This window comes from Callorhinus ursinus, unplaced genomic scaffold, assembly GCF_003265705.2.
Source record: "Callorhinus ursinus isolate GAN/ISIS: 27379988/994484 unplaced genomic scaffold, GSC_fseal_2.0 scaffold25, whole genome shotgun sequence".
NCBI classification, from domain to species: Eukaryota; Metazoa; Chordata; class Mammalia; order Carnivora; family Otariidae; genus Callorhinus; species Callorhinus ursinus.
The window spans coordinates 8,314,620-8,330,120 of NW_027397087.1; the positions used below are offsets into that span (position 1 = coordinate 8,314,620).

General features: G+C 41.2%; 1 long non-coding RNA gene across 1 annotated transcript; it reads left to right on the forward strand.

Annotated features, from left to right (window-relative positions):
• The first annotated feature begins 714 nt into the window (after window positions 1-714).
• Window positions 715-14,988, forward strand: LOC112832967 (uncharacterized). The gene is made up of 3 exons (XR_003210516.2): window positions 715-861; window positions 2,651-2,729; window positions 13,532-14,988. It is a non-coding gene; the product is annotated as an uncharacterized lncRNA (long non-coding RNA).
• The last annotated feature ends 513 nt before the right edge of the window (window positions 14,989-15,501 follow it).

Consider the following 15,501-nt stretch of genomic DNA (forward strand, 5'->3'; position numbering starts at 1 on the left):
TTAGGAATCCATATTTCTAGGAAGCACCCCATTTGAGAGCCTTACTGGTGTTTGAGGACCTACATCTCATACCTGGGAGCCACCGTTGGCACCGTGTAATAGCAACTTCTAATTACCCTACTTGCCTCTCCTGAAACAATCCCTTTAGAAAGGATCCCAAGAGCCCTACAGCTGAGTGTAGGAAGCAACAAAACTGTCAGTTATAACGGTCTGACATTTGCCAGAAGAATCCTTAAACGAAAGAAACGAATTTGCTCTCCTGTATTGACCAGAGCTAGAAACAGCGGTCTGACGTTTGCGCCCCTTATGAAGGAAACAAGTCAGAGAGAATGAGATACAAACGAGCTATTAAACTGTCTGCCTAGGTGTGGTATTATGTCCAGGATTAAAAACTCCCGGTCCGAGAATGAAATTATTAGCAGTATAGTTGAACCTAACGGTGTCTTATAAAACTGTCATGCGGCCTAGCCAGACTACCTTTCCACGAAGTGACACAGGTTCTACGCGGAAATAATTTTACATTCCTAACAAGTGAATTACAAAAACGTTTTTCCCCCGTTACCTCAACTCTGGGACCCAATCCCGCAAAAAAAAAGATCGAAAAGAGTGGGGTCAGCACTATTGACGGACGTACATTCCAACCAGCCCACAGCGGGAAGACAATGCGCTTGCGCAAGTCGTTAACCAGTCGGGACTCAGCGGCAGAAGCGGAGGCGGAGCTTTTGGAAACGGCTGCCGCAGGGTTGGCGGACTTGGGAAAGAGCGAAGATGGCGGAGTGAGGCGTGCGGGTGGCAGCCGGCCGTTGGGCCGGGGGCGGTAAGGCCCCCGGAGTGTCCAGTGCTCCTTCTGGTCGGTGCGAGGTAAGCCGAGAAGGCGGGCGACGGGAACTAACAGGAGGTGGCGTGGCCCAGCCCGGTCGGGGGACGGGAGCGCGCGGAACCCTGCCTGCAGCGGGCGCGGGCCTCGGCCTGGCGCGGGCTTCCTGCCGAGCTGCCTCGGGCGGCCGTACAAACCTTCCGGAGTGTGTGGCACCAACACTTCGTTTTCTACCCGCCTCTGTCCTTCTCAGTGCCTTTTTTTGTCTGCCTTTGTGCTTTCGGCTTGTTCCCCGGTGATTGCACCCACGCGGCTGTGTATCTGCCAGCCGCTGCGTCGTCCAGCGGTTTATTTTTTTAAAGAATACCTTTATTTTATTGATTTATTTATATTCCTCACCAGACGGCTTCGTGTTCGCTGTTTTGCCTGAGTCTCCGGTATCAATCGAGGCCTACTGGGGCCCTGAGTAATTTGTGTCCCTGGTCCGTTGACCTTGAGATTTGGTTTAATAGGTTCTCCCCCGGGATTTTAATTTGTATCATTCACGTTCTCTTGCTACCTATTCATTCATTTCCCCCTCCCACCCCTCAAACTTTTAAGATCCGAGTAAGCAGCTTTGTCCTTGTATGACCTGGTAATTGCTTAATGGCGCATTAATCTCGACTGACTGTAGGTCCCGGTAGAATTCACCGTTGTTGTTTTCCAGAATTGAAGGAGCCAGCCAGTGTACAATTTTTATTTATTTATCGTTTATAGAGATAGTGAGAAAGAGTTTGGGGAAATATTATTAGAACGTAATTTGTATAATGTGGTGGGGTTGCCAAGTATAATGTCAAGTCATTTGTATTCGGTTCTTGTATATGGGGTTTCTTTTTATAAATTGGATTTTTATAACCCCTGATTCGGTGTTTCACTTAAATCCTTGGAAAATTTCCTGTTACTAGGTTTCTGAATTAGTGAAGCCTATTTAGAATTGGCATGTTAGTTGGGTGCAGTTCCACTGATATGTCATAATAGGAATGAATATTTCTGGTGGGCTCTTTACTGGTCCTTGATTTAGCAAAGCTGGAAATACCGCGTAAAGAATAGCTTCCTTATAAATAAGACCTTTCTCTTTTGTCAGGAGTATTTTTTTCAGTTTCATCTAGAAGAAGAAACAAGATATGTAGGGCAGAGGAAAGGAACAGTATTATTCCTACCTTACAACAGAGGGGTGTGGTCATCTATATTAAAGCAGAGGTCTTTTGTGAGAAGAGGGACCACGGCATCATCAGGTTCTTAGTGGGAAGAGAGTACCATAAAAACTTGAGAACCACTTATTCAAGAGTTTTGATACCCTTATAAAATTAGTCCCAGTGCAGGTAGAGAGTAACTTCTTTCTGACTATTCCTTTTGAATAGTTTTTGATAATGATTTTTTTAAAGAGTATTTTAGAGAGGGAGAGAGCCAGAGAGATCGCAGGTGGGGGCAGAGGGAAAGAATCTTGGAAGCGCGCGTGCGCGCACACACACACACACACGAATCTTGCAAGCACACACACACACCCACACACACACACCCACACACCCACACCCACACACCCCCTACCTACCTACCTACCTACCTCTGACTGAGGTCAGAGCCCTACCTGGGGCTAGATCCCAAGACCCCTGAGATCATGACCTGAGTGGAAACCAAGAGTTGGACACTTAAATGACTGAGCCACCCAGGTGCCCCATGGTGATGTTTTAAAAATAGCTTGGTTCATTTGAATAGTTTTGCACAAAGAAGCATATAGCACAAGTGAGGGCTGTATCCTTACTGTAATGTTGTTTTTATTTTTCCTTATCACAGGAAGAACATTTTCTTTGGCTTCCAGGTGCTTTTATACATCTTGAGAAGAAAGCAAAAATCAGAACTCAGGATTTGGCAAGTGAGTAGTAGTGGCTAATGCTTCCAGATACTGTTTCGGCAGCTTGAAAAATAGCTAGATAGAAGTAGAACAGTAAGCTTCAACAGAAAATGAACATCAAAAATGACTAGAAATTTTTAAGATTTTATTTATTTATTAGAGAGAGAAAGCACTAGAGAGAGAGAGCAAGCATGAGGAGGGGGCAGAGGGAGAGGGAGAAGGCTCCCCGCTGAGCAGGGAGCCCAATGTGGGACTCAGTCCCAGGACCCTGGGATCATGACCTGAGCCAAGGGCAGACGCTTAACCGACTGAGCCACCCAGGCGCCCTGTGACTAGAAATTACTTATATTTAAGCTAAACCTTGTATTTTCAACAAAAGCAGTGTATCAAGTATAAAGAAGAAAAACTTCATCATTTGCCCAAACCAATAATTTTTATTGGATAAAGAAGAAAGATACAGCTTTAATTAGATTGAAGATCAAATGATAAAATATAAGTGCTCCTAGGCAAATTTTAGGATATATTCACTTGTTTTAATTATAGGTAAATACTGATATTTTAATCTTTAATTTCTAAAGCTTTTCACTACACCATTAATATTTCTAGGTATGAGTCTAGCCATAGTGTTGCTGTCTTCTGAATTTACCACAGATGTATGTTCTATTGCTCAAAGAGCAGAAAGTGATATGTGCTTTAAAAATTGACAACTTTATCTGTAAAATAGGGTTTCCTAGGGCTGCTAAAACAAACTAGGTGACTTAGAACAACAGAAATATATTGTCTCACAGCTTTGGAGATCAAACATCCAAAATCAACGTGTGGGCAGGGTCATACTCCCTTTGAAGGTACTAGGGAAGGATGTGTTTCAGGCCTTCCTTCTAACTTTTGGTAGTTCCTTGGCTCGTGGCAGCATGACATTCTCCCTGCGTCTGTGTCCTAAGTTCTGTGGGAACACCAGTCATGTTAGATGGGGGGCCCACCCTGCTCCAGTAGGACCTCATTTTAACTAATTATATCTGCAGTGACTGTATTGACTATTTTCACATAAGGTCACATTTTGAGGTGCTAGGGATTAGACTTCAATTTATGAATTTGGGGAGGACACAGTTCAACTCATCTACTTAGTCATATACATTGATTGTATTACATGGAAATCATTCAATGTACAGCTGCTTTAAGGATTAAAATATTGTATATCACTTATAAAGGTACTTGAAAAATAGTGAAAATCATAGAGACAGAAAGTAGGATGGTGGTTGCCAGGGACTTCAGGAAGGGAAAATTGGGAGTTATTATTTAATGGGGACAGAGTTTTAGTTTTGTAAATGAAAAAAAGTTCTGGGGATGGAAGGTGGTGATGCTTGCACAACAGTATGAATGTACTTAATACCACTGAACCGAACACTTAAAAAGGGTGAAGATGATAAGTTTTATATTATGTGTATTTTACCACAATAAAAACAAATTTTAAAAAAAGGTAAGTAAAAAATTCCAGCTATACAGACAGTCCCTGACTTAATGATGGTTCGTCTGAACAATTTTTTGCCTTTTCGATGGTGTGAAAGCAGTACACATTCAGTAGAAACCATACTTCAGTTTTTAATTTTTTTTTTTTAAGATTTTATTTATTGGGCGCCTGGGTGGCTCAGTTGGTTAAGCGACTGCCTTCGGCTCAGGTCATGATCCTGGAGTCCCGGGATCGAGTCCCGCATCGGGCTCCCTGCTCAGCAGGGAGTTTGCTTCTCCCTCTGACCCTCTTCCCTCTCGTGCTCTCTGGCTCTCATTCTTCCTCCCTCAAATAAATAAATAAAATCTTTAAAAAAAAAGATTTAATTTATTTATTTGACAGACACAGCAAGAGAGGGAACACAAGCAGGGGGAGTGGGAGAGGGAGAAGCAGGCTTCCTGCGGAGCAGGGAGCCCAGTGTGGGGCTCGATCCCAGGACCTTGCATGACCTGAGCCAAAGGCAGATGCTTAATAACTGAGCCACCCAGGCACCCCCAGTTTTTAAATTTTGATCTTTTCCCTGGATAGTAATAATGTGGTATGATGCTTTTATGGTGCTGGACACTGGTAGCAAACCACAGCTGTAAATCAGCCACGTGATCCACGAGGGTAAACACATACAACTGTTTTTCACTTTGAGTACAGTATTCAATAAATTGTATGAGATGAGATATTCAGTAATTTATTATAAAATAGGCTTTGGGTTAGATGATTTTGCTCAACTGTAGGCTAATGTAAGTGTTCTAAACACGTTTAAAGTAGGCTAGGCTAAGCTATGAGGTTTGGTAAGTTAGGTGTATTAAATGCATTTTTGACTTAGGATGGGTTTATCAGATCATAAGGAGAATCTGTATTACAATGTACAAAAGGAAAGGAATAAAAGAAAAAAAAGAAAAGGAATAAAAACTGCTGGGACAAATTTAGGTGAGAGAGCCTTTATCATATGGTTTTAGAACAGGGGCTTTGTTGCTTGAATTTAGAACCTTAATTAAATCCAGGTAGAGGGCGCCTGGGTGGTGCAGTTGGTTAAGTGTCCAACTCTTGGTTTCACTTTTGGCTCAGGTCCTGATCCTCAGGTCCTGAGATTGAACCCCACGTTGGGTACTGTGCTGATTGGGATTCTTCCTCTCCCCCGTTTGTGCGTGCTGTGTGCACACACACACACACACTCTCTCTCTCTCTCTCAAATCTTAAAAAAAATAAATCCAGGTAGATAGTAATAGAAACGACATTGGTATAGCCCAATATTAGTAACATCTAAATATCTATCTGCAGGGAACTGATGTAAGTAAATGTAGGTGCTTCTGTACTTAAAGGGTAGCTTTGGGGCACCTGGGTGGCTCAGTCTGTTAAGCATCTGCCTTAGGCTTAGGTCATGATCCCAGGGTCCTAGGCTCCCTGCTCAGTGGGGAGTCTGCTTCTCCCTCTCGCTCTGCCCCTCCCCCTACTCATACTTTCTCGCTTGCTCTCTCTCAAATAAAATCTTAAAAAAAAAAAAAGGTAGCTTTAATTCTGATATGGAATGATCACTAATATACATTAAAGGGAAAAGCAAGGTGCAGAACATGGTGTGTAGTATACTTTCATTTGTGGGGAGAAAATAAATCTACTTAGATGTTATGTAGCCATAGAATATATAAAAGTATATGGAATTGGGTTATGGGCATTAAGGAGGGCAGGTGATGTGATGAGCATTGGATGTTACAAGCAACTGATGAATCACTGAACTCTACATCTGAAATGTTATGATGTACATCTGTTAATGATGTAGTATATGTTGGCTAATTCAATTTAAAAAAAAATAGATAAGTGGATATGGAAGAAACATTGTATATCCTATTGTACCTTTTCCTGTTAGTGCTTTTGTTACCTATTCAAGTAAATAATTTAAAATTTTCAAAGAAAGGAAGCACTCAATAAATGTTGAATGACTGAGAAATTAAATTTTTGCTCAGGCAGTGATTTTACATCAGTAGAGCCTATCCATATCTGGGGGCAGAAACTGTCCATCAGACCCAGCACTATTTTTTTTTTCTTTCAAGATTTTGTTTATTTATTTGAGAGAGAGCATGAGCGGTGGGGAGGGGCAGAGGGAGAGGGAGAAGCAGGCTCCCCACTAAGCAGGGAGCCCCACGTGGGATTCAATCCCCAGGACCCTGGGATCACGACCTGAGCCAAAGGCAGCCACTTAACTGACTGAGCCACCCAGCTGCCCTGACCCAGCACTATTTTAATAAGACACTTAAAAACTTAACTGGAATGATAAGGATAGCCATTGTGTTTTGTAAAATGCGTTCTGAATTTACATAGCAAAGTAAGAAAGGAGTTTTTTGCTTTTTTTTTTTTTTTTTGATGCTGAAACCCGGGAGCAAACCGAATTTTTATTTTTATTATTTTTATTTTATTTTTTAAAGATTTTATTTATTTATTTGACAGAGGGAGACAGCAAGAGAGGGAACACAAACAGGGGGAGTGGGAGAGGGAGAGGGAGAAGCAGGCTTCCTGCTGAGCAGGGAGCCCGATGCTGGTCTCGGTTCCAGGACCCTGGGATCATGACCCGAGCTGAAGGCAGACACTTAACGACTAAGCCACCCAGGTGCCCCCGAATTTTTATTTTTTAAGAAAGGAGTAATTAAACTCCCATGATATATCATTCTTTCTGTCCTTCGAGGAAGCAAAGTGTATTAGTTATTCAATGATGCATAACAGATTATCCAAAATTTAGTGGATTAAAACAACAGTAAACATGTATTATCTCTTACAGTTTATGTGGGTCAGGAGTTACAGAGCAGTTTAACACCGGGGCTTCCTGGCTTGGATTCTCTTCTAAGGTTGCAGTCAAGATTGGCTGGGTGGCAGTTATCTAATTCCATAGTGGCTCCTTCACGTGGCTGTTAAATTCATGCTAGTGGTGGAAAGCCTTTGTTCCTTCCAGTGTCGGCCTCTTCCAAGGCTGCTTAAATGCCTTCATGTACAGCATCTGGCTTCTCCCAGAATAAGCAGTCCAAGAGAACAGTGCAGAAGTCACAGCTCCATCTATGTCTCAGAAGTCACTCATCATCACTTTCTCCTCATTCAGTTGGTCACTTTTTTGAGACCAACTAGTGTACTGCAATATAGTTCTGACACTTAACCATCCAGAGTTAATACAGACCCCACAAGTCAGAGGCCCTGTTCCCAACAAGACTGCCCTCACTTTAATCTTTATGGGTTTTGTGGTGGTGGTGGTTGTTTGTTTGTTTTTAGAATAGGCTCCATGCCCAGCGTAATGCTTGAACTCATGACCCTGAGATTAAGAGTCGCATGCTGTTTGTACTGAGCCAGTCAGGTACCCCAAGATTGCCCTCACTTCAGAAGACAGCCACACTTAGGAGGATTCCCAGGCAACCTGCATTTCTGATCAATTGGCTGCAAATTCAGGGATTCTCACAACCCTGTCAGAACCGAATTTTGGGTTCGTTGGTTTTCTCTGTTTTTCTATTCCCTCTTTTATTTATCTCTGCTCTGATATTTATTTTTTGTTCTTGCTAGCTTTGGGTTTTTTCTTTCTCTAGTTCTTTAAGGTATAAAGTTAGGTTGCTGATTTGAGATCTTTTTTTTTTTTTTTAAGATTTTATTTATTTATTTGACAGAGACACAGCGAAAGAGGGAACACAAGCAGGGGAAGTGGGAAAGGGAGAAGCAGGCCTCCTGCTGAGCATGGAGCCCAATGTGGGGCTCGATCCCAGGACCCGGGGATCATGACCTGAGCTGAAGGCAGGCACATAACGACTGAGCCACCCAGGCACCTGAGATCTTTCTTTTTTAAAGTAAGCATTTATATCTATAAATTTCCCTCTTATGCTTTACTTCATCCCATAATTTTTGGTTTGTTGTGTTGTTTTCATTTATCTCAAGGTATTTCCTAATTTCCCTTGTCATTTTTTCTTTGACCCATTAATTATTTAGGACTCTGTTGTATAATTTCTTCTGCCTCATTTACTGTAAATTCCAAGGATTTAGAGTTTCCATCCCAGGACAAAGGCCAAATTCTTTATCATACCCTGATTCATCGTTAGAGGAGACTGTAGGAGGGTGTGAATACCCGGAGGCAACAATAACTGGGGCCCATCTTAGAAGCTGACTACACCCAGAGTTATTTGAGGCAGGTCTGGCTAGCCCAAGTACTACCTTAAAAATTCTGATTTCCCTTTCTGTCCTCCCAGAAAGTCAAATTTTCTAATACAGAGTTACTTTATTTGTATAATCAATAGCATTAAACAAGTGACCTCAAAGAGCTAGAAGGGCCTAGTAAGTCATCAACTTTATAAGGATGTATTTGAAGATTTTGTAGATCAGTGTGTATAGTTTTGGTTTCCTCACTTAACTCTAGAACCTGCTTACATTTTAACTCATGTTGGCTAAATGTTTTTAAGAGCCCTGCTCTTCATTCATTTATTCAGCAAATTTTTATCAAGTGGTTACCTGGGTCACATGCTAGTCTGGGTGTTTGGGATTCACTGGTGAACAAAACAGTTTCCTTCCTGATGGTGCTTACATGTTACGTTATGTTATGTATTAAATATTTTATTTTTGAGTAATCTCTACACCCAGTGTGGAGCTCAAACTTACAACTCTGAGATCAAGAGTTGCATGCTCCACTGACTATGCCAGACAGGCACCCCTGGAGCTTATATTTTATTTTATTTATTTTTATTTATTTTTTAAGATTTTATTTATTTATTTGACAGAGAGAGAGACAGCGAGAGAAGAAACACAAGCAGGGGGAGTGGGAGAGGGAGAAGCAGACCCCCCGCCGAGCAGGGAGCCCGATGCGGGGCTCGATCCCAGGACCCTGGAATCATGACCTGAGCCGAAGGCAGACGCTTAATGACTGAGCCACCCAGGCACCTCTGGAGCTTACATTTTAGACAGGACAGTAAATGAAGAAACATATTAAATACCTTATGGAGTAGGTTAGATAGTGTTACAAGCTATGGATAAAAGGAAAAGTAGATAGGGTAAAGGGGAATGGTAGAAATGTGTCTGTGGATGGGATGGAGGGACAGTATAATCTTAAACTGGCTCAAAGTAGGCCTCATTGAGAAAATGACATTTAAGTAAAGACTTGAGGTAAGAGGACTAGCTATGTGGATACCTGGGGAAGGGTCCTCTCACAAAGGGAACAGCCAGTACAAAGGCTATAAGGTTGGAGTATGCCTGACATTCCAGGAAGAGCAAAGAGTCCAGTGTGGTTGGAGCACATGATGGAGGGGGAGATAAAATTAGAGTTGGGGGTCACCTGGGTGTCTCCGTCGTTAAGCGTCTGCCTTTGGCTCAGGTCATGATCCCAGGATCCTGGGATCGAGCCCCACATCGGGCTCCCTGCTCCTTGGGAAGCCCGCTTCTCCCTCTCCCGCTCCCCCTGCTTGTGTTCCCTCTCTCGCTGTGTCTCTCTCTGTCAAATAAATAAATAAAATCTTTAAAAAAAAAAAAAAAAAAAGAAATAGAGTTGGGGTCAGAAGAGATACGGTGGAAGGTGGTGTAGACCTTAGGGGGAATTGGAGGTCATGGTCAGAACTATGGCTTTCAAGCTAAGCTACTACTATTCATTCACTTTTCAGTAGGTCCTACAGTTTGTGATCCATATTTGTGTTTAGAGTGAATAAAATTGAATGGTGTCTGAGTGAATGTGAAATTGGGTATTATGGGGTTTTTGTTTGTTTTTTAAAGATTTTATTGAGAGAGAGTGGAGGGATGAGCAGGGGAAGTGGAAGAGGGAGAGGGAGAAACAGGCTCTCTGCTGAGCAGGGAGCCCGATGCGGGACTCGATCCCAGGACCCTGAGATCATGAGCTGAGCCAAAGGCAGTTGCTTAACCGACTGAGTCATCCAGGAGCCTGAAATTGGGTCTTTTGAAGAGAAAACAGGCTTATGATATTCTAGCATTATTGCCTAATATGAAGATACAGATGGGGGAGAGGTGAAGTTTATATATGATGAATGTATGTATTTTTATTAGTAAGTATTGCTGAAGGAATTTGTTTATAAGACAGTCTAGGTAGGTTCCCTGTTAGGAAAAGGTGCTCGTCTTTGATGCTTATTTGGTGTACATAGAATTCTTTTAGCATATTTCCTCCTGGAAGGAACTAGCTTGTATCTTCTTTCACACTCAACATTACTACCAGTTATCTTGCCATTAGAATTGAACTGCAGGTGGTGCTTGGGTGGCTCAGTCAGTTAAGCGTCTGCCTTCAGCTCAGGTCATGATCCCAGGGTCCTGGGATCTAGTCCTGCATTGGGCTCCTTGTTCAGCAGGGAGCCTGCTTCTCCCTTTCCCTCTGCTGCTTTCCCCTGCTTGTGCTCTCTTGCTCTCTCTCTCTCTCAAATAAATAAATAAAATCCTAAAAAATAATAATTGAACTACAGAACAGTCTAATGGCTGGTGCAAGCATTGAATTGGCCTGAGTAAGCTTATATAATGAAACAGCTCTGTTGCCCATGGTGTTCTAAAGGCCCTTCTCTGGATCTTCTCTATTTTTTTACTCTTCTGCTGCTTTTGCAACAAATGCAAATTCTATAATTCTCTTCCTGCTGATTTGATTCTGAATTAATTTACATTTGCCTTTAATTCCAGTATAGTTAACATGCAGTGTTATATTAGTTTCACCTGTGCAATACAGTGATTCAGCAATTCCATACCTCACCCAGTGCTCATCACAGTAGATGTCCTCCCTAATCCCCATCACCTATTTCACCCATCCTGCCACCCACCTCCTCTCTGGTAACCATCAGTTTGTTCTCTGTAGTTAAGAATCTGTTTCTTGGGGCCCCTGGGTGGCTCAGTCGTTAAGCGTCTGCCTTTGGCTCAGGTCATGATCTCGGGGTCCTGGGATCGAGCCTCGCATCGGGCTCCCTGCTCCGAGGGAAGCCTGCTTCTCCCTCTCCTACTCCCCCTGCTTGTGTTCCCTCTCTCGCTGTCTGTCAAATAAATAAATAAAATCTTAAAAAAAAAAAAGAATCTGTTTCTTGGTTTCCTTCTTTTTCCTTTGCTCATTTGTTTAAATTCCACATATGAGTGAAATAATAAGGTATTGCTCTTTCTCTGATTTATTTCACTTAGCATTGTACTCTTTAGCTCCATCCATGTTGTTGCAGATGGCAAGATTTCATTCTTTTTGGCTTGTTCAGCTTTTTGGCCTTTCGACTTTATTCAGCTTATAGCCGAATAATATTCCATTGTGTATGTATATATACCACATCTTCTTTATCCATTCACCTATCAATGAACACTTAAGCTGCTTCCTAATTTGGCTATTGTATATAACGTTGTTATAAAGATAGGGGTGCATGTGTCCCTTTGAATTAGTGTGTTTGTATTTTTTTGGTAGATATCCAGTAGTGCAATTACTGGATTGTAGGATAGTTTCATTTTTAGCTTTTTTTTTTTTAAGATTTTACTTATTTATTTGACAGAGAGAGACACAGCGAGAGAGGGAACACAAGCAGGGGGAGTGGGAGAGGGAGAAGCAGGCTTCCCGCCAAGCAGGGAGCTCCACGCGGGGCTCGATCCCAGGACCCCCAGATCATGACCTGAGCTGAAGGCAGATGCTTAATGACTGAGCCACCCAGGCGCCCCTCATTTTTAACTTTTGAGGAACCTTCATACTGTTTTGCACAGTGGCTGCACCAGTTTGCATTCCTACCAATAGTGCAAGAGGGTTCCTTTTTCTCCACATCCTCCCAACACTTGTTTTTTATTTTAGCCATTCTGACAGGTGTGAGGTGATACCTCATTGTAGTTTTTTTTTTTTTAAGATTTATTTATTTTGAGAGAGTGAGAATGAGAGAGAGAGAGTACATGAGAGGGGGGAGGGTCAGAGAGAGAAGCAGACTCCCTGCTCAGCAGGGAGCCCGATGCGGGACTCGATCCCGGGACTCCAGGATCATGACCTGAGCCAAAGGCAGTCGCTTAACCCGACTGAGCCACCCAGGCACCCCCACATTGTAGTTTTGATTTGCATTTCCCTGATGATGAGTGATGTTGAGCATCTTTTCATGTGTCTTTTGGCCATCTGTATGTTGTCTTTGGTGAAATGTCTGTTCATGTCTTCTGCCCATTTTTTAATTGAATTTTGGGGGTTTTTTGGTGTTGAATTGTATCAGTTCTTTATATATTTTGGATACTAACCCTTTATTGGTATGTCATTTGTAAATATATTCTCCCATTCAGTAGGTTGCCTTTTAGTTTTGTTGATTGTTTCCTTCACTGTACAGAAGCTTTTTATATGGATGTAGTCCCAGTAATTTATTTTTGCTTTTATTTCCCTTGCTGTAGGAGACCTATCTAAAAAAATGTTGCTGTGGCTGATGTCAGAGACACTACTGCCTGTGATCTCTTCTAGGATTTTTAGGGTTTCAGTTCTCATATTTAGGTCTTTAATACATTTTCAGTTTATTTTTGTTAATAGTGTAAGAAAGTGGCCCAGTTCCATTCTTTTGCACGTAGCTGTCCAGTTTTCCCAACACCATTTATTGAGGAGACCATCTTTTCCCCATTGCACATTCTTTCCTGCTTTTTTGAAGATTAATTGACTGTATAATTGTGGGTTTATTTCTGGATTTTCTGTTCTATTCTTCTGATCTATGTGTCTGTTTTTGTGCCAGTACCATACCATTTTGATTACCTATAGCTTTGTAGTTTTTTTAAAGATTTATATATTTGAGAGAGAGAGAGCACCTGCGAGCAGCTGAGGGGGAGAGGGAGAGAGAGAATCCCAAGCAGACTCAGTGCTGAGCTTGACACAGGGCTCTATCTCACGATCCTGAGATCATGACTGGAGCTGTAATCAAGAGTTGGATGCCCTAACCGACTGAGTCACCCAGGAACCCTTGGACATGTGTATCTCTATTTTTTTTTAGTTTTTACATAAATCTAACTTTTTTGTATTGTGCTTATATATTTTTTTGACTTGCTGCTTTTCTTTTCTTTTTTTTTTTTTAAAGATTTTATTTATTTATTCATGAGAGACAGAGAGAGAGAGGCAGAGGGAGAAGCAGGCTCCCAAGGAGCAGGGAGCCCGATGCAGGACTCGATCCCAGGACCCTGGGATCATGATCTGAGCCGAAGGCAGATGCTTAACCGTCTGAGCCATCCAGGCACCCTTGACTTGCTGTTTTTCTGATGACAATACTGAATTTGGTGTTATCGTTGGACATTTTCTTTTAGACAGTGTGTAATCTAAAATGTATTTTCTTTCTATATCATTTTTAAACATGAGCTTATGCAGAAGTACCTGCCTTAACCTCCCTGTTTTTAATTTATTTTGTATTTCCAGGTATTCTGTGTTGTCTCCTGGAGTAGGTAGTCCTTTTATCCAGCCACTTTCCCTATTCTTGAAATGTGGATATCTCTTCTCTGCACATTTTACCTCCATGATTTGGATCGGAAAAGGCTGCTTTTCTTTTTGTTCCACTTCTCAGATTCAACATTGAGAAGCTCCTAGGATGCAGTTGTCTTGCCAAGTTCTCCAGGAAGAAAGAAGCAACTGACATGCATGTTCTGCTTTTTGCTTAATTATAAAGAAGTTATTTTGGAAGCTGAGGCTGATGTTTAATTTGAAAAAGGTGCTTAGATGTTGGTGTTTGTGAATTCTTTACCTTTTGTTCCAAACAAGAAGAACGAATAAATAGCAAGTATGGATGACATCAGGTTTTTTTTTTTTTTAATGTCTTCCAGTTTCAACCACTGTCATAAGCACAGTTGAATCTGCAAGGAGTAAATTCCAAATATGTGTTCTAGTATGAAATGAAAGAGATGCTTAAAAACCACAGATATTAAATATCTAAATGCTGACTCATCCTTTGAAGTACATTTGCTGGAAAAGAACAAAGATCCAATTTTGCAATAAAACCTTTGATGTAATAAAGAAGCATGAAGACAAGAGAATGCAAGGTTAACGGAGTCTCTGTAAAATACACATCTTTACATGTGTAAATCTACAGTTTGAATGAGAAGAGGGATTTTTCTCCTAGAGCAGGAAGCTTTTGTTGGCTTCTCTCTCAGAAGTCTTTGGACATTTCGTATTTTTTAATGATTTTTCATTTTTCTAAGGAGGGACCACATTGTACATTTGCTAACCCTATGAATGCATGCTTGAGTTTGCTGAAAGATTGGAAAAGGAAACAAAACAGATTCAAGTCCACTGGTGGAACCCTTTTCACCTCCCTCAGATGAGAGGCTCCTATATTGCAAATTACTTCATTCTTCTCTGTGGACTCTTAACATAGCACTTGAGACTTGGTTTTCCATGCTGCTAAGGCAGGAACAAGTGGCTTAAGTGTTTTTTCTGTTCAGAAAATATGGCAGATCCTCTAGTATGACCTGCCTTCAACTTTGGGCATGAAGGAATGGGGAAAACAAAAGAGCTTGCAGATAATTCCTTTCTCCTGAGAAAAGCAAGCAAAAATGCCTTACGCAGCTCCATCTAACTTTAGGGCATCTTACATTCTGTAGCCCAGTTTTCTAAAAACATAAATAACTTTGTTCCTTTGATCCAAGATGGGTATTCAGATGTTTGGTTTATTTTTTTAGGTGAGGTGTAATGTTAGGTTGTAAAGGCTGGGACTCAGGTAACTTTCCCTGGTTGGAACCAAACTGTGATCAGAGAATGGACTTCAGTAGCAATGTTCCCAAATTTGTGGTTGATTTAGAAGAAATTCGGGGTCTGGAAAAAAACTCAAACAAGAAAAATAGTTCAATAAAAATATGGATTGTTCTTCTCCTTAAAACTTATACCGTGTGATGAACAGACTATAATGTAAAGCTGTTCTTGCTTCCAAATCAACAGGACCACTGTATGAATTGTCAGGTCTTTACATAAGAAGAAGGAAGCTATGAGTCTTTGTGAGAAAGAATTTGCAACTTCTTAGATGCAATTAAGAACAAATTGTCTTAGATCATATCTGTGATTTAGGGAATTTGCCTAGGGTCATACATGCTGTGATGCTAAAAACTTAGGGCAGATTTACCAAAATTTAGCAGTGATAGAAATGGCCAAAAATGAGAAATGTTGAGCACTCTTAATGATTAGTAAATTGGTCACCCTGTTTGAATTGACATAAGAAAGCTTTTTAGTAAAATAATTACATAATATAGATCAAATATAATTTCCTTTGAGGGCAAATACTGAGTGGTAAAACATAGAAGTAACTTCGGATAAAGGTAACTTAAATGTTTCTCTAAGTAACTTCTCAGCCAACTTCCTGATATTTTCTTTAACTATTTTGGAGTTGTTAAAGACAGGAC